The sequence below is a fragment of the Lygodium microphyllum genome, chromosome 3, assembly GCF_053477565.2.
Source record: "Lygodium microphyllum isolate KBCC chromosome 3, Lygodium_microphyllum_v1.1.10, whole genome shotgun sequence".
In the NCBI taxonomy this organism is placed as follows: Eukaryota; Viridiplantae; Streptophyta; class Polypodiopsida; order Schizaeales; family Lygodiaceae; genus Lygodium; species Lygodium microphyllum.
In genome coordinates, this window is record NC_141137.1 from 97,625,091 (window position 1) to 97,645,913 (window position 20,823).

Consider the following 20,823-nt stretch of genomic DNA (forward strand, 5'->3'; position numbering starts at 1 on the left):
AAACAGGTTCAATCAACAGTTTGGTGAAATGTAGGTTTCTGGAGGTAGAGGAAACTTTAGAGGTAGGGGGAGCTCTAGAGGAAGAGGTAGATGGCAAAATAGAGGTTCTGGAAATTCTACTATTGTTTGCCATTATTGTGGCAAAATAGGCCATATTGCAGCCCATTGCTATGCAAAGAAGGATGATATTCGTAGTGGTAAATTGCAACAAGGGAACTATGCATTGTCTTCACGACAGAATGAAGACAAAAATGAGCATGTGTTTGTTATACAGCATATGCTGAATGCTGTTACAGGAAAGGGAACACATGATGATGTTTGGTATGTTGATTCAGGTGCATCCAATCATATGAACGGCTATGCAGAATGGTTTGGAGAGATGCAGGATTTGCAAAATACGGGTTATGTGTAGACGGGTGATGATTCATACCACCCAATTTTACACATTGGAAAAGTTCCCTTGTCCTTGCATGATGGTAAGACAAAGAGTCTTTCAGATGTATTACATGTGCCATCTATTACAAAGAACTTGGTGTCAGTCGATCAGATGGTAGAGCAAGGGCTGTAAGTCAGATTTAATGCAAAGGGTTGCTTTATAGAAGACTTCAATGACAAGTGCAGGTTCGTTGCAAAGGGAAGTAGAGTTGGACGTATGTTTACTCTGGATGCTAGAATTCCTACTATAAATGCTGCTATGTATGCTAAAGGAAAAGATGTTGCAGATATTGAAATTTGGCACAAACGCATTGGACATACAAATGTACAAAGGCTGAAATTAATGCAGTCCAAAGGGTTGGCTACAGGTTTGCCTACATTTAGAATTGCAGAATTTCATAAGGTATGTGAAGCATGTCAGTTTGGTAAGCAGGCAAGACAACCCTTCTCACATGACAGAGATGTAAGCAGAAATATCCTTGATGTTGAGCATACAGATATTTGGGGGCCTACATAAAATGTATCTCTTGGAGGTAGTTCATACTTTGTTACATTCATTGATAATTATTCTAGAAAGCTATGGGTATATTTTATGAAGGAAAAGAGTGAAGCGTTTGAGCACTTTAGAACTTTCAAGGCTGCAATTGAAAGAGAAACAGGCTTGAAAGTAAAGTGCTTGAGATCAGATGGAGGGGGAGAGTTCCTCTCGAATGAGTTCAGTGATTTTCTGAGGTCTCATGGGATAAAGAGACAGTTCACATGCAGGTATACCCCACAGCAAAATGGGGTTGCAAAAAGGAAAAATAGGCATATTGCAGAAGCTGCACGCGCCTTGATGGCTGAAAAGAATATGCCTAATAATTTTTTGTCTGAGCCTGTTCATACTGCTGTTTATATTATGAACAGAACTCCCACAGCTGCAGTTCATGGTATGACTCCTGAAGAATGCTTTACTGGCAAGAAGCCTGATGTATCGCACTTGAAGGTATTTGGCTGTGTTGCATACGTTCATGTGCCAAATGAGCTACGGAAGAAGCTTGATCCAAAGGCAAAAAAATGTGTTTTTATTGAATACTCTTTAGAGCAGAAAGGGTATCATTGTTATAACCGTGACACATGCCAGTTCAGAGTGAGCAGAGATGTCATCTTTGATTAAATGAGCAATTTGGTATGCATCTAGTGGTGATACATTGGATGATGATGATGATCATGACACTCATGTGCAAGCTGAAAAGCAAGAATCAGGGACTCTTAGTGGACCAGAGACATCATCTGGTAGTCCTTGGTCTGGGAGACTAAGGAGTAGCTCTACATCTTCAAGTGCATCTAGTAGCACTACAGGTAAAGACAAAGGAAAGAATAAAGTGTCAAATGGCATTGATGTAGTTCTTGATGGAGACTCCAGTGGATCAAAGAGCTTGGATGATGAGCTTGGCATTCCTTCAGTGAGGACTCAAGGTGTGCAGAGAGCACACATCAATGCAAAGACTCCATTGAGTGATCCAATGGTACGCAGGTCTAGCAGGGTGAGATACCCTATTAAAAGATTTGGTTTTGAAGGTTATGCAGCTCACCATTATGCTTATATGGTGAAAGTGATTGAGGATGTTGAGCCCACATGTTTTGAGGAGCCTGTTGGTCATGCTCATTGGGATGCAGCAATGGATGAGAAGATGGCTGCATTAGAGGCCAATAAGACTTGGGATCTAGTATCATTGCCGAAGGGAAAGAAAGCTATTGGATGTAAGTGGGTTTATAAGATTAAGCACAATGCAGATGGTTTTATTAGTAGGTACAAAGCTAAGCTGGTTGCAAAAGACTATGCCCAGACATATGGCATAGATTATGAAGAAAGCTTCAGTCCAGTTGCTAGGATGGCAACTGTCAGATGTGTGATTGCTTTGGCAGCAGCCAAAGGTTGGAGCTTGGAGCAAATGGATGTGAAGAATGCCTTCTTGCATGGTGATTTGCAGGAAGAAGTGTATATGGATCAACTAGCAAGTTATGAAGATTTAGAGAATCCCACGTATGTGTGCAGGTTGAAGAAGGCACTCTATGGGCTCAAGCAAGCACCTAGAGAATGGTCTGACAAGATCAGAGAGTATCTTGTCAATATTGGCGTTTATGTTTCTGATGCTGATGACTCACTTTATGTGAGAAAGGGAGATGCAGGTTTGGTCATCATAGTCATCTATGTGGATGACTTGATTATTACAGGTGATGGTGATAGTGGGATTGCTGAAGTCAAGGACTTTTTGAAGAAGAAGTTTGAGATGAAGGATTTAGGTGAGCTAAGGTACTTCCTTGGCATTGAGGTGATCAGATATGATGATTGTATATGGCTATCCCAAAGATAGTATGGCTTGGATATGTTGTCCAAGTATGGTATGACAGCATGCAAACCACTTTCAGTCCCGCTGGAGTAGAATGTAAAGTTGAGTGCTGATGTTGGGGATGAGATAGAAGACCCTACTATGTTTAGGATTATAGTGGGAAGTTTGATCTACATGACCATTACAAGGCCAGACTTGAGCTACGCTGTTGGTCTTGTGAGTCAGTTTATACAAGTATCTAGAAAGCCACATTTGGATACAGTCAGACGCATATTGAGATATGTGAAGTCCACATTACATTATGGACTTTTCTATGAGGGAGGTACAGATGTACAGGTGTTTGGATACACAGATGCAGATTGGGCTGGTAGTATGTTTGATAGAAGATCTACCAGCGGATACATGTTCTCTCTTGGTAGTGCAGTAGTTACTTGGAGCAGCCAAAAGCAATCTACAGTTGCTTTGTTGAGTACAGAGGCTGAGTATAGAGGTGCTGCTGTTGTAGCATGTGAGGTAGTATGGCTGCAAAAGTTATTGGCTGATTTAGATGTGTAGGTGGAAGGTCCAGTTGTCATTTATTGTGACAACATGAGCAGTATACAGTTGGCTAGGAACCCTGTGTTCCATGCCAAGACAAAATATATTGAGATACACTACCACTTTGTGAGAGAGAATGTACTAGCAGGTGAGAATGTACTAGCAGTTTAAATATTAATTAAAAATATCCCACAAAATTTCATTTTTTCTTACAAATGGCAACCACACAAACACCATTTCTCTCAACCACAATGTAGCCCCTACCAATTAGAGAGCCACTAGACAAGGATAAACTGAAACTAGAAGCAAGCATGTAGGGAGTAGGCCGCTTGAGGTTTTGACTTCTCAACAACCCTGAGAATTTGGTTGAAAAATACAAGACTACCAAGAGAACTCATAGCCAATTGTAGTCTCAAAGAATTTAACTTTCTTTGGATTGATCAAGAACTATAACCAAACCAAGAGATTCAACAAGTTCATATACAGCATAAAAGATAATGAGAACTACCATGAAAAGTGGCATTGACTTCAACCCAAAGCTATTAGAAGAGAGGTTGGGTATGAGAAGTTGATTAGGAAAGTATGTTAAAACACAGAAAAGGTGGGATGAGAGTTCAATGGTCAGAATTGATGGGACCATAGTCAAACTAGTACACAACAAAGGACCATAGATCAATACCAAAGGAAGAGCTAATGATGACAACATAGCTCCACCATCACGTGTTCACCTACAAAAAAATGTCAACCACCCCAAGTAGGATACCTAAGTGTCTCCTATGTCAGGAATTGCATGGTGGGGAGACTTGCTCAAGATGTTGCACTGTGAACACACACAGAATGCACAAGGAGAAGCTCACTCAAGAGACAAGAAGAGAGATGGAGGCCAAAACATTTTCTCGCTAGTTTCTTCTTCTTCTTCCACTCTTTACAATGTACACAAAGTATAGATAAGATACAACATAAAGGAAAGTGGCCTACTAAGTCAAACAATGCATAACCGACTACACTAGTCGACTCGCACTATAACTATGCCAGCTATAAATAGGTGTAACAACCTGAATATAATAAGTAATGAGTCAGTGGCCATGTGAGAGTCATAATGACCACCGACGTGCTAAGTGTAGACGTGTGGACCCATCTAACCAAGCGGTCCATCATCAATGTCCACATGTGTTGAGCTTGTCATCTCAACACTCCCCCTCAAGCTCAACTGCATCTCTGCAACTCCAAGTAAGCTTCGAAACTTTTGAAGCTTTTCTGTACCCAATGCCTTCGTGAATATGTCAGCTATCTGATCTTGTGTGCTGACATACACCAAGTCAATCTCACCTGCTAGTACCTTCTCTCTCACAAAGTGGTAGTGTACCTCAATATCTTTTATCCTGGCATGGAACACAGGGTTCCTAGCCAACTATATACTGCTCATGTTTTCACAATAAATCACAACTGGACCTTCCACCTACACATCCAAATCATCCATTAACTTTTGTAGCCATACTACCTCACATGCTGCAACAGCAGCACCTCTATACTCAGCCTCTGTACTCGACAAAGCAACTGTATATTGTTTTTTGCTGCTCCAAGCAATTGCTGCACTACCAAGAGAGAACGTGTATCCGCTAGTAGATCTTTATTTAGACATACTACCATCCCAAACTGCATATGTGTATCCAAACACCTGTACATCTATACTTGCCTCATAGAAAAGTCCATAATGTAATGTGGACTTCACATATCTCAATATGCATCTGACAACATCCAAATGTGGCTTTCTAGGTACTTGCATAAACTAACTCACAAGACCAACAGTGTAGCTCAAGTCTGGCCTTGTAATGGTCATGTAGATCAAACTCCCCACTATCCTCCTGAACATAGTAGGGTCTTCTATCTCATCCCCAACATCAGCACTCAACTTTACATTCTGCTCCAACGGGACTGAAAGTGGTTTGCATACTGTCATACCATACTTGGACAACACATCCAAGCCATACTATCTTTGGGACAGCCATATACTATCATCACATCTCATCACCTCAATGCAAAGGAAGTACCTTAGCTCACCTAAATCCTTCATCTCAAACTTCTTCTTCAAAAAGTCCTTGACTTCAGCAATCCCACTATCACTATCAGCTGTAATAATCAAGTCATCCACATAGATGACTATGATGACCAAACCTACATCTCCCTTTCTCACATAAAGTGAGTGATCAGCATCAGAAATATAAAAGCCAATATTGACAAGATACTCTCTGATCTTGTGAGACCGTGCTCTAGGTGCTTGCTTGAGCCCATAGAGTGCCTTCTTCAACCTGCACACATACGTGGGATGCTCTATATCTTCATAACCCACTGGCTGATCCATATACACTTCTTTGCAGTTACCATCCTAGCAACAGGACTGAAGGCTTCTTCATAATCTATGCCATATGTCTGGGCATAGCCTTTTGCAACCACCCTAGCTTTGTTCCTACTAATAGAACCATCTGCATTGTGCTTAATCTTATAAATCCACTTACATCCAATAGCTTTCTTGCCCTTCAGCAATGATACTAGATCCCAAGTCTTATTGGCCTCTAATACAGCCATCTCCTCATCCATTGCTGCATCCCAATGAGTATGACCAATAGCATCCTCAAAACAAGTGGGCTCAACATCCTCAACTACTTTCACCATATAAGCATAATGGTGAGCTACATAACCTTCAAAACCAAATATTTTAATAGGGTATCTGACCCTGCTAGATTTGCGTACCACCGGATCACTCAATGGATCCTTTACATTATTCTGAGCTCTCTGTACACCTGGTGTCTTGACAAAAGGAATACCAAGCTCATCATCCAAGCTCTCTAAGCCATTGGAGTCTCCATCAAGAACTACATCAATGCCATCTGACACTTTATTCTTTCCTTTGTCTTTACCTGTAGTGCTACTAGATGCACCTGAAGATGTAGAGGTACTCCTTAGTCTCCCAGACCAAGGACTACTAGATGACATCTCTGGTCCACTAAGAGTCCGTGATTCTTGCTTTTCAGCCTACACATGAGTGTCATGATCACCATCATCATCTAATGTATCACCACTAGACGCATACCAACTGCTCATTTCATCAAAGATGACATCCTTGCTCACTCTGAACTTACATGTGACAGGGTTATAACAGCGATACCCTTTTTGCTCTAAAGAGTATCCAATAAATACATATTTTTTTGCCTTTGGATCAAGCTTCTTTCGCAACTCATCTGGCACATGAACATACGCAATGCAGCCAAACACTTTCAAGTGTGAGACATCAGGCTTCTTACTTGTAAAATATTATTCGGTGGTCATACCATGAACTGCAGCTATGGGAGTTCTATTCATAATATAAACAGCAGTATGAACAGTCTCAAACCAAAAATTCTTAGGCATATTCTTTTCAGCCATCAAGGCACATGCAACTTCTGCAATATGCCTGTTTTTCCTTTCTGCAACCCCATTTTGCTGTGGGGTATACTTGCATGTGAACTGTCTCTTTATCCCATGAGACCTTAGAAAATCACTGAACTCATTCGAGAGGTACTCTCCCCCTCCATCTGACCTCAAGCACTTTAATTTCAAGCATGTTTCTCTTTCAACTGCAGCCTTGAAAGTTCTAAAGTGCTCAAATGCTTCACTCTTTTCCTTCATAAAATATACCCACAACTTTCTAGAACAATCATCAATGAATGTGACAAAGTATGAGCTGCCTCCAAGAGATACATTTTGTGTAGGCCCCCAAATGTGTGTATGCACAACATCAAGGATATTTCTGCTTACATCTCTGTCATGTGAAAAGGGTTGTCTTGCCTACTTACCAAACTGACATGCTTCGCATACCTCATGAAATTCTGCAACTCTAAATGTAGGCAAACCTGTAACCAACCCTTTGGACTGCATTAATTTCAGCCTTTGTACATTTGCATGTCCAATGCATTTGTACCAAATTTCAATATTTGCAACAACACCTTTTCCTTTAGCATACATAGCAACATTCATAGTAGGAATTCCAGCATCCAGAGTAAACATACGTCCAACTCTACTTCCCTTTGCAACCAACCTGCACTTGTCATTGAAGTCTTCCTCAAAGCAGCCCTTTGCATTAAATCTGACTTGCAGCCCTTGCTCTACCATTTGATCGACTGACACCAAGTTCTTTGTAATAGATGGCACATGTAATACATCTGAAAGACTCTTTGTCTTACCATCATGCAAGGACAAGGGAACTTTTCCAATGTGAGAAATTGGGTGGCATGAATCATCACCCGTCTGCACATAACCTGCATTTTACAAATCCTACATCTCTCCAAACCATTCTGCATGGCTAGTCATATGATTGGATGCACCTGAATCAACATACCAAATATCATCATGTGTTCCCTTTCCTGTAACAGCATTCAACATATGCTGCATAACAAACAAGCGTTTATTTTTGTCTTCATTCTGTCGTGAAGATGATGCATACTTTCCTTGCTGCAACTTACCACTGCGAATATCATCTTTATTAGCATAACGTTGGGCTGTAATATGCCTTGTTTTGCCACAGTAGTGATACACAATACCAAAGTTGTTAGAACCTCTATTCTGCCATCCACCTCTTCCTCTAAAGCTCCCCCTGCCTCTAAAGTTAGCACGACCTCCTGAAACCTGCATATCGCCAAATTGTTGATTCAATCTGTTTTACTGGTTGTCACTACCATGTCCTGTACCACAGCCTCTTGAAGAGAACCTGCCAGGTCCCCTTCCTGAACTAGAGTAGAAAGCTTGGACCTGTTCACCACTTCTTTCAGATGTCTCACTCTGCATGTTGATCTCTTCAGTGGATCATAAGGGAGACCAACTCATCGAAATCTAGAAATGGCTTTCTAACATATACAGAAGTTACAAAAGACTTCCAAGCCTTTTCATTGTGAAGTCCACCCAAGGTAGACGACACCAAATCATCATCATCGGGCATTGCATCAATCGATGCCAATGCATCTGCAATGCTCCTTACCTTCAGTGCATACTCATTGATAGACATCTTCCCTTTCTTCAATGTATTCAACTCTTGCTTGAGTTGAATCTTTCGTGCCTTTATGTTTACGAAAAACATACTTTCAAGTATGGTCCAAGCTGCATATGAATTCTCTGCATTTCTAATATGTTCCAACCTATTATTGTCAATTACTGTAGATAGCCAATACATGACCTTCTTGTATTTTTCATTCCATTCCTTACGTTCCTTTGTCTCTTCTACAGTTGGAGGATCACTCACCTCCGGCTCATTTTCTTCACATGAAACAAACTTGTAAAGGCATTTTCCAATAAGGAAGTTCGTGACACGGAACTTCCATGAAGGGTAGTTGTTCTTGTCAAGATTCTCAATGATGGGGCTTCCACTGTTCTCTGCCATTATCACAAAATTAATACCAAACAGCAAGCAAATCTTCTACAACCCTCGACCTGTAGTGCACAGCAATACATAGACAGCCTTTTTCACTATCTGCTCAACAATACATGCAATCTGCAACTGTTTGCAGATAAACCTTATGTTTGCTTCATACAAACACCTCAAGAATTACATATTTGTAACCTGCGCACCCACTTTCGGTCAAAACAGCCAAAATCACAGTGTACCCTGAAATTGTTGTCCGCAACCTTGCGGCTCTAGGTCTCAAATGCCCAAAATAACTGCGGAAAAGTCCTAAAGGGCTTATCTACAGAATACACAGCGCTCTTCGCACACACCAAATCTTGCTGCAATCTGAGATTTTTGCTCTGCCCTGCTTCTGGTGCCTCCACAGGCACTATCCAAGAGAAAGAGTGGAAGGATGGGAAAGCTTCTTACCCGTGGCTTGCTTGCTCGAACCTCGCTTCTTCTCCTTCACTTCAGCCTTCGAAACCAGCCTCTCTCAGTGGCGTGGCTCTGATACCATGTCAAGAATCGCGTGGTGGGGGGACTTGCTCAAGATGCTGCGCCGCGAACACACACAGAATGCACAAGGAGAAGCTCACTCAAGAGACAAGAAGAGAGATAGAGGCCAAAATATTTTCTTGCTGGTTTCTTCTTCTTCTTTCACTCTTTACAATGTACACAAAGTATAGATAAGATACAACATAAAGGAAAGTGGCCTACTAAGTCAAACCGACTACACTAGTCAACTCACGCTATAACTATGCCAGTTGTAAATAGGTGTAACAACCTGAATATAATAAGTAATGAGCCAGTGGCCATGTGAGAGTCATAATGACTACCGACGTGCTAAGTGTAGATGTGTGGACCCATCTAACTAGGTGGTCCATCATCAATGTCCGCATGTGTTGAGCTTGTCCTCTCAACATCCTAGAGGACATATTGACACATGGTTAAGTAGAATTTAAATGCTCTGTTGGCTGGAGCATGTCATACAATCCATAGCCAAGGCATAAAAGGTCACCCCAAAGAATCCAAATGTGAAGCTTAATCACATGGAGGCCAAGCATAGCATCAATAAATTATGGTAGCTCACATACTTGTATCATTGTTGTCGTTATGAGAATGCCCCTCTAAGAGATCTTGTCACCACATATAGAGCCACCCACACTATCCAAGGATTCATCTGAGGACACCGTTGAAAGAGAAAATGTCAACAATCATGTGGTGGGGGGACTTGCTCAAGATACTGCGTCGAACACACACAGAATGCACAAGGAGAAGCTCACTCAAGAGACAAGAAGAGAGATGGAGGCCAAAACTTTTTCTTGATGATTTCTTCTTCTTCTTCCACACACTTTACAATGTACACAAAGTATAGATAAGATACAACATAAAGGAAAGTGGCCTACTAAGTCAAACAATGCATAACCGACTACACTAGTCGACTCGCACTATAACTATGCCAGCTATAAATAGGTGTAACAACCTGAATATAATAAGTAATGAGTCAGTGGCCATGTGAGAGTCATAATGACCACCGACGTGCTAAGTGTAGACGTGTGGACCCATCTAACCAAGCGGTCCATCATCAATGTCCACATGTGTTGAGCTTGTCATCTCAACACTCCCCCTCAAGCTCAACTGCATCTCTGCAACTCCAAGTAAGCTTCGAAACTTTTGAAGCTTTTCTGTACCCAATGCCTTCGTGAATATGTCAACTATCTGATCTTGTGTGCTGACATACACCAAGTCAATCTCACCTGCTAGTACCTTCTCTCTCACAAAGTGGTAGTGTACCTCAATATCTTTTATCCTGGCATGGAACACAGGGTTCCTAGCCAACTATATACTGCTCATGTTTTCACAATAAATCACAATTGGACCTTCCACCTGCACATCCAAATCATCCATTAACTTTTGTAGCCATACTACCTCACATGCTGCAACAGCAGCACCTCTATACTCAGCCTCTGTACTCGACAAAGCAACTGTATATTGTTTTTTGCTGCTCCAAGCAATTGCTGCACTACCAAGAGAGAACGTGTATCCGCTGGTAGATCTTTATTCAGACATACTACCATCCCAAACTCCATATGTGTATCCAAACACCTGTACATCTATACCTGCCTCATAGAAAAGTCCATAATGTAATGTGGACTTCACATATCTCAATATGCATCTGACAACATCCAAATGTGGCTTTCTAGGTACTTGCATAAACTAACTCACAAGACCAACAGCGTAGCTCAAGTCTGGCCTTGTAATGGTCATGTAGATCAAACTCCCCACTATCCTCCTGAACATAGTAGGGTCTTCTATCTCATCCCCAACATCAGCACTCAACTTTACATTCTGCTCCAACGGGACTGAAAGTGGTTTGCATGCAGTTATACCATACTTGGACAACATATCCAAGTCATACTGTCTTTGGGACAACCATATACCATCATCACATCTGATCACCTCAATGCCAAGGAAGTACCTTAGCTCACCTAAATCCTTCATCTCAAACTTCTTCTTCAAGAAGTCCTTGACTTCAGCAATCCCACTATCACTATCACCTGTAATAATCAAGTCATCCACATAGATGACTATGATGACTGAACTTGCATCTCCCTTTCTCACATAAAGTGAGTGATCAGCATCAGAAACATAAAAGCAAATATTGACAAGATACTCTCTGATCTTGTCAGACCATGCTCTAGGTGCTTGCTTGAGCCCATAGAGTGCCTTCTTCAACCTGCACACATACGTGGAATGCTCTAAATCTTCATAACCTGCTGGCTGATCCATATACACTTCTTCCTGCAAATCACCATGCAAGAAGGCATTCTTCACATCCATTTGCTACAACCTCCAACCTTTGGCTACTACCAAAGCAATCACACATCTGACAGTTGCCATCCTAGCAACTAGACTGAAGGTTTCATCATAATCTATGCCATATATCTGGGCATAGCCTTTTGCAACCAGCCTAGCTTTGTACCTACTAATAGAACTATCTGCATTGTGCTTAATCTTATAAACCCACTTACATCCAATAGCTTTCTTGCCCTTTGGCAATGATACTAGATCCCAAGTCTTATTGGCCTCTAATGCAGCCATCTCCTCATCCATTGCTGCATCCCAATCAGCATGACCAACAGCCTCCTCAAAACATGTGGGCTCAACATCCTCAACTAGTTTCACCATGTAAGCATAATGGTGAGCTGCATAACCTTCAAAACCAAATCTTTTAATAGGGTATCTCACCCTGTTAGACCTGCATACCACTGGATCACTCAATGGAGTCTTTACATTAACACGTGCCCTTTGCACACCTGGAGTCCTCACTTAAGGAATGCCAAGCTCATCATCCCATCAAGAACCGCATCAATGCCTTATGACACTTTATTCTTTCCTTTGTCTTTACCTATAGTGCTACTAGATGCACCTAAAGATGTAGAGGTACTCCTTAGTCTCCGAGACCAAGAACTACCAGATGATGTCTCTGGTCCACTAAGAGTACGTGATTCTTGCTTTTCAGCCTGCACATGAGTGTCATGATCATCATCATCATCCAATGCATCACCACTAGATACATACAAACTGCTCATCTCGTCAAAGATGACATCCCTGCTCACTCTGAACTTACATGTGATAGGGTTGTAACAGCGATACCCTTTCTGCTCTAAAGAGTATCCAATAAAGACACACTTTTCAGCCTTTGGATCCAGTTTCTTCCGCAACTCATCTGGCACATGAACATACGCAATGCAGCCAAACACTTTCAAGTGTGAGACATCAGGCTTCTTACCTGTAAAACATTCTTCGGGAGTCATCCCATGGACTGCAGCTGTGGGAGTTCTGTTCATAATATAAATAGCAGTATGAACAGCCTCAAACCAAAAATTCTTAGGCATATTCTTTTCCGCCATCAAGGCGCGTGCAACTTCTACAATATGCATGTTTTTTCTTTCTGCAACCCCATTTTGCTGTGGGGTATATCTGCATGTGAACTGTCTCTTTATCCCATGAGACCTCAGAAAATCACTGAACTCATTCGAGAGGTACTCTCCCCCTCTAGCTGACCTCAAGCACTTTACTTTCAAGCATGTTTCTCTTTCAACTACAGCCTTGAAAGTTCTAAAGTGCTCAAAAGCTTCACTCTTTTCCTTCATAAAATATACCCATAGCTTTCTAGAACAATCATCAATGAATGTGACAAAGTATGAACTGCCTCCAAGAGATACATTTTGTGTAGGCCCCCAAATGTCTCTATGCACAACATCAAGGATATTTCTGCTTACATCTCTGTCATGTGAAAAGGGTTATCTTGCCTGCTTACCAAACTGACATGCTTCACATACCTTATGAAATTCTGCAACTCTAAATTTAGGCAACCCTTTGGACTGCATTAATTTCAGCCTTTGTACATTTGCATGTCCAATGCGTTTGTGCCAAATTTCAATGTCTGCAACAACACCTTTTCCTTTAACATACATAGCAGCATTCATAGTAGGAATTCCAGCATCCAGAGTAAACATACGTCCAACTCTACTTCCCTTTGCAACTAACCTGCACTTGTCATTGAAGTCTTCTACAAAGTAGCCCTTTGCATTAAATCTTACTTGCAACCCTTGCTCTACCATTTAACCGACTGACACCAAGCTCTTTGTAATAGATGGCACATGTAATACATCTGAAAGACTCTTTGTCTTACCATCATGCAAGAACAAGGGAACTTTTCCAATGTGTAAAATTGGGTAGCATGAATCATCACCCGTCTGCACATAACCTGCATTTTGCAAATCCTGCATCTCCCCAAACCATTCTGCATGGCTGGTCATATGATTGGATGCACCTAAATCAACATACCAAACATCATCATGTGTTCCCTTTCCTGTAACAGCATTCAACATATGCTGCATAACAAACAGACGTTCATTTTTATCTTCATTCTGTCGTGAAGACGATGCATAGTTTCGTTGCTGCAACTTACCACTGCGGATATCATATTTCTTAGCATAAAATTGGACTGTGATATGACCTGTTTTGCCACAGTAGTGGCTCACAATACCAGAGTTGTTAGAACCTTTGTTCTGCCATCCACCTCTTCCTCTAAAGCTTCCCCTGCCTCTAAAGTTACCACGACCTCCTGAAACCTGCATATCGTCAAATTGCTGATTCAATCTGTTTTGCTGGTTGTCACTACCACATCCTGTACCACGGCCTCTTGAAGAGAACCTGCCACGCTCCCTTCCTGAACTAGAGTAGAAGGCTTGGACCTGTTCACCACTTCTTTCAGATGTCTCACTCTACATGTTGATCTCTTCAGTGATCATAAGGGAGACCAACTCATCGAAATCTGGAAATGGCTTTATGACATATACGGAAGTTATAAAAGACTTTCAAGTCTTTTCATTGTTAATTCCACCCAAGGTAGACGACACCAAATCGTCATCATCAGGCATTGCATCAATTGCTGCCAAGGCATCTGCAATGCTCCTTACCTTCAATGCATACTCATTGATAGACATCTTCCCTTTCTTTAATGTATTCAACTCTTGCTTGAGTTGAATCTTTCATGCCTTTGTATTTATAGAAAACATACTTTCAAGTATGGTCCAAGCTGCATATGAATTCTTTGCATTTCTAATGTGTCCCAGCATATTATTGTCAATTACTGTAGACAACCGATACATGACCTTTTTATCTTTTGCATTCCATTCCTTCCGTGCCTTTGTCTCTTCTGCAGTTGGAGAATCACTCACCTCCGGCTCCTTTTCTTCACCTGAAACAAACTCATAGAGGCCTTTTCCAATAAGGAAGTTTGTGACACGAAATTTCCATGAAGGGTAGTTGTTCTTGTCGAGCTTCTCAATGATGGGGCTTCCACTATTCTCTGCCATTATCACAAAAATAATACCAAACAGCAAGCAAATCTTTTGCAACCCTCGACTGTAGTGCGCACGAATACACCAGGCAGCCTTTTTCATTGTCTGCTCAACAATACATGCAATATGCAACCAGTTTGTAGATAAACCTTGTGTTTACTCACTGGTAAATACCTTTGAACTTAAGATATGAAATCTGTAACCTGCGCATACAATTTCAGTCAATACAGCCGAAGTCACAGTGTACCCTGAAACTGCCGTCCGCAACCTTGCTGCTCTAAAACGGGGCCTGAAACGGCCTCAGACGCCCAAAATAACTGGGACTAAGCCCTAAAGGGCTTGGCTGCAAAATACACAGTGCTCTTTGCGCACACCAAATCTCACTGCAATCTGAGATTTTTGCTCGACCCTACTTCCAGTGCCTCCACATGCACTATCCAAGAGAGAGAGTGGAAGAATGGGAGAGCTTCTTACCCGTGGCTTGCTTGCTCGAACCTTGCTTCTTCTCCTTCGCTTCAACCTTTGAAATCAGCCTCTCTCAGTGGCGTGGCTCTGATACCATGTCAAGAATCGTGTGGTGGGGGGACTTGCTCAAGATGCTGTGCCGAACACACACAGAATGCACAAGGAGAAGCTCACTTAAGAGACAAGAAGAGAGATGGAGGCCAAAACGTTTTCTTGATGATTTCTTCTTCTTCTTCCACACACTTTACAATGTACACAAAGTATAGATAAGATACAACATAAAGGAAAGTGTCCTACTAAGTCAAACAATGCATAACCGACTACACTAGTCGACTGGCACTATAACTATGCCAGCTGTAAATAGGTGTAACAACCTCAATATAATAAGTAATGAGTCAGTGGCCATGTGAGAGTCATAATGACCACCGACGTGCTAAGTGTAGACATGTGGACCCATCTAACCAAACGGTCCATCATCAATGTCCACATGTGTTGAGCTTGTCATCTCAACAGAAAAGAGGCAAATAGAAGAGAAAGGAAGCACCAACCATAATGATGGCATAAGCAAGAAAAAGAAGAAGCATAGAGAAGAGGAAGAATAAAGCTCATCCTTGTGGAGGACTTGGAAGAAGGAGACATTGATGAGGAATGAGTAATCGTGCATAATGCTACTAAAAATAAGTCAAAGAAGGAATAGACAAAATTAGAATTTGGAATGAGAAAATCACATAAAGATTATAAAAGGGCTATTAAAACATTCGTAGAAGAGATTATGTATAACAAGGACCAATCCACCACACAACAAGTAAAAAACCCTATAGCCCCATTTAAAGGAGAGAGTAGTTCAAAGTAACGGAAAGAAGAAGGTGACAAAGGAGCTGTTAGCCATGAGACATTATAGTTATCTTAATCTTTATATTACTCTTAGTATCTTTACCTTAGCCTTTACTTAAGTCCCTTTTTTCTTTGATGAGAAAGGATTTTAAACTTCATGAGATTAGTGGTTATATGTAGTTGAGATAGGTGTGGCCTAAAAGGTTCTTGTTATTATCTTTGTTGTTATAATCACACTGTGGATGGTGATGGGATTTTGATAACGAAATCTGTCTTGACAATTTGTGCCATATTTCTACTTCATTTTTGTGCTCTATTACATTATTACTCTTTGTTCCTTATCTTCATAATGATGTCATAAAGGCTATGTGGTATTCTATCATGATTCTATAGTGTTGTTGATGCCAAGAGGCATATTCCACGGTGGATTCCATGAGACCACGGTGGATTCTATGAGGTTTTGCAATGGATTCCATAAAACTATATTTATTTGCCGGGGCTCGTACACAAGGTGGATTCCTTGTGCAAGAAGTTGATGGGGACACCTGTCCTTTTCAGGCGTCAGATTAATTTAATGTGCACATGGGTGATTCCACAATGGGTGACTCTGCAAAATACATATTTAAATTAATGGACATTTATGAGTTTAGAGTGCACTCGTATTAAATTAAGGTCAGGACAGAGTTCCAACCTATTTTATTATTTTGTAGCTAAAGACTGCTAGGTATTCACTTTTGTTGGTTTAATTGTATTATTTTCTAACAATTGTGAATGCTTCAGTTGATGTGTAGAGCAGGCATCAGAGGCGTTGGGAAGCACCAGGTGATGGCGTGTATTCAAATTACCTAGAAGAAATTATCATTTTTGATGGGCACGTGCCTTATTATTAAAGGCATGGCACTAATATTTATTTAGGCACGCTTATTTATTGAAGTGCTTGACAAATATTTATTATTTTGTATGCGCATAGGGGCTCAGTTTAAATATTTCATTATTGGACATTGTATTTGGGCACAACCCGGCTTTTAGGGCTCCCAACCGCTTTATTCTTTATTTGGGCAAAAGCAAATACAAAAGCCAAAGCATGCTAATTGTAAATTGGCCTATTTTTTAGCTTGAAGATTAATAAATTTATAAATACATGTCTTGTGGAGTGCTCACACAAGGCATGAGAGGAGATTGTACCCAATTTGTGTTTTTGCTTCATGTTATGCAAAACCTTCTTCTTACTTTATGAGTTTTAGTAGAGTTCTTTGTTTTTGGGGACCTTTTGGCGCTCACTACATGTGCATCCAGCATCCGATTTGCACAGTAGTGGTATCAGAGCGAAGCTAAGATCAAGGGCTTCCGATCGCTTACCATCTCGTACGAAGACAAAGCTCATGGAACGAAAGGGATCTATAGGCAAACCATCAATACTAGTGTGTTCATGGCAGTGAATAACCCCGTGCTGTGTTGTCAGATCATGAAGGACCACTCTCTGGAGGTAGAGGACCACTTGGGAAGCTCCTTCATAAAGATGTTTTTTTTTTAAGAACCAGATAAGGAATTTCATTAAGTTGAGATTACGAAGCTTAATAAAGCTTAAGCCTCAAATTCAATCGTCAACGGCGGGAGTATGTACTGATCGTCACCGAATCTAACGTCGACATCCTCTTGTCCCTGCACATTGCCAAAACGATTTGATTTAAGCTTTTTTCTTAAAATCTCAAGCTTAAGGTTCTTAAGCTTTCCTAAAGTTTCAAAATTTCAATCTTAAACCTTCCCATAGTAAATCTTCACACCAAACTCTTCCTGAACTTCTCTTGAAAGCTTTAGCAAGCCTTTCTTCACACCTGCTCTTTAACAAAGTCAATTTTGAGCAAGCAGGCTATCACACGTAATCTATTTTCCACTTGGAAGAAGACCAACATCAGTTACTGTTTCTTCCACAAAAGAAGCAAGATAGCAAAAATCCATATATATTTTTTTTAAAAACAAGCCTTGTAAACCCAAACTTGAGCTACGCTCATCCCTTTAACAAGATTTCGAGTGTGTGAGGTTGTTTGAGATTTTGCAGGATGTCCGATCAAACTATGGAAGATTTTATGGCCAAAGGTGATTTACCGGAACTAACAATGGAGCAAAAATTGAACCTAATTATGATGCAACTTCAAGAGGAACGAAGAGCACGTCAAAATTTGCAAGCTTAACTGGCTACTCTTCAATGATCCACTGCTGATCAAGATGGAGCGTAACCCGAAGATGTTATACGACATACGACTAACGCGACACTCAAAGCACAGTCTCTTAGGAAAGAAGCCAAGATAAGTTTAAAAAATGCATTCTGTACTTTTAATGGGCAACGTTGGTGGGTGAATTGGGTAGTTCTCCTCTAACAACCCCCAAGACAACACCACATGATAAAGATCGAGGATCTTCCCTCAACAAAACCTACGAGACGACTCCACTAAACACATGATCAAAAATTCCTGATCACTTTCTCCTTACTGAGACTTCAACTCAAGACTTAAACAGTTCAAGCTTTCAAGCTCGAATTTTACCACTTTTAGAGAAGATCTAATGCAGAAACAACCATGGCATAGACTCTGACAACACGAGCTTTCAGATTCACACCACTCCTATTGTTTAGGGATGGCAACCCCCCGCATCAAACTGCTCAACATAGCATGATTTCTTCAGCAGTACAAAATCAGTTGTAGACCCTCTCTATCATTCTTCCTTCAAAGCACACATAAATACAAACCAAATACTCAGGGAATCAAAACTTTATATGGTAAATTTTCATGCCCATTCAACTGCTACAAGCATTTCACAACTATAGACATTCCATTACTGCATCAAAACCGAGTTTGCATTGATATATCAATGGATAATCATGATGACTTCCACGGGAAATCAAGTTGGTGTTGTAGAAGTTGTTGAATTCACATGTTTCCTCATAAAGCATGGAAATTGCCTCATAAAGCATAGAAACTCCTTCATAAAGCATTACACACAGAATAGCCCATAACTTTCTAATCAGACCTCTGATCGCCAAGCTTCAAAAAGGAAAGTTGTAGCTCTCTTTCCAATCTACAATTCTTTATAACAACTCAAAATCAAATTCCTTGATCTACTATCTTGAAATAGCTCTACACAGTCTGTAGTCATAAATTCCTGCACGCTTTATACAGCAAACACAACTTCTCTCTTCCAAAAGCACGATCTTGCATTGATGAAGAGTCGCGGCAGCTTTGAACTTTACAAAATCTAATCCATTATCTTCTTGTCTGCAAATCCTTTCAGATTTTCCAATAACCTAAGCTTGTGCATTCAACATTCAACCATAACACATATTCCCTATTACCAACCTGTTACATACCCAGTTCCAGATGTAGAGACCTTTCACTTCCATTCTTCTCTGTTGACTGGGAGCCTCACTCAAGGACCAGCAAACATCACTCTCATCGTGAAGAAGAACAGCCCTCTACTGTCTTTCACTCATATCCCTACACCAGAACTGATATGCAAACTCTCTGCCCCACGAAGCAGTAGAAGAAAACAAGACAAAAAGGAGACTCTTATTACCATCATCTGAGAACTGAGAACTCACATCAGCCCATTGACTTCAACGGCTCTGCCATCCTGCTTCTCAGCTCCAATAACTTCAACTTCATGATCTCTTTCTTCTGACTGTTTGTTCTTCTTCTTCTGAGCTTCAGATTTCTCCCTTCTTCAGCTTGCAAGATTCTTCTTCTCCCTTCCTCTCTCTCTCTCTCTCTCTCTCTCTCTCTCTCTCTCTCTCTCTCTCTCTCTCTCTCTCTCTCTCTCTCTCTCTCTCTCTCTCTCTCTCTCTCTCTCTCTCTCTCTCTCTCTCTCTCTCTCTCTCTCTCTCTCTCTCTCTCTCTCTCGTTGTGTTGTATTGTGTCCAACACTTCTCTTATCTTTTTCCCAAAAAAAAACAACTTACATTTTTTCTTTTTCCCTTGATTTTTCAAGTTGCCCCTTGCTTCCCCTTAATTGCTAGATGGCAAAGATGCCCCTTGCCATGTAAAATTCCACTCGAGGACTCAAAATCGAAAATGAGAACACATTTTCTTCTCTTCCTGCATGAAGCATGTGTCTCAAAATTGAAATATCTCAACCACGTGTCGAACATGCATGATACCACTTGGGATTTCCATTTATCAACCCGACTCCCGCTACAAGTAAGTGTTAGAAAGACAAAAAAAGGATATTTGCATGTGTTACCCCACTTGACTTCATGAAGCATCATGTCCCCAGTTGCTCATTTTCACTCACCATGATTAGCCACCCCCTAGTTTGGAACACAAAGTCTGAAAAAACCTTTATTAAAAGCTTCAAAAACATCTAACAAAGACAAACACCTTTTTTTGAAAATTTGTTTCGTAGAGCTGCATGTAGTCCACTTCAGCATCAACCTTCCAGAGACTATAACTCTTGCATTCTTGCTTGAATCAACACTAAACTTGAAAGAGACCTTTATAGGTTTCAAAGAACACTTTGAATATGTTGTCCATCATTTACAACCATCTGATCAACACCAAATTTCAGAAAATCGAATCTACCCCAAACAATAAATTGGAAGCAACCTACTTTATGTACAGTATGTACACTACTTACATCCCCTTCCGTTACAGGATCCTGCATATATATATTTTTAGACGGAACCCATTGATTCTACTATTGTGAACAGTCCCATCTAAATCTTGTAGCAAGTAAGTGCCATTTTCAAACTTCTTCTTTATGAGGAAAGGTCCTTCCCATCTAACTCGAAACTTGGTTTGAAAAGTAGAGTCCAAGCTACTGTCATATCTCATAACCAGCATTCCCTCTGCAAGATTCTTCTTCTTTAGCTCTTCTTTAATTGTTTATTAAACCATTCCTTTCTCTTCACAATTTGTTTTTCATAACAATTCATTGCTTG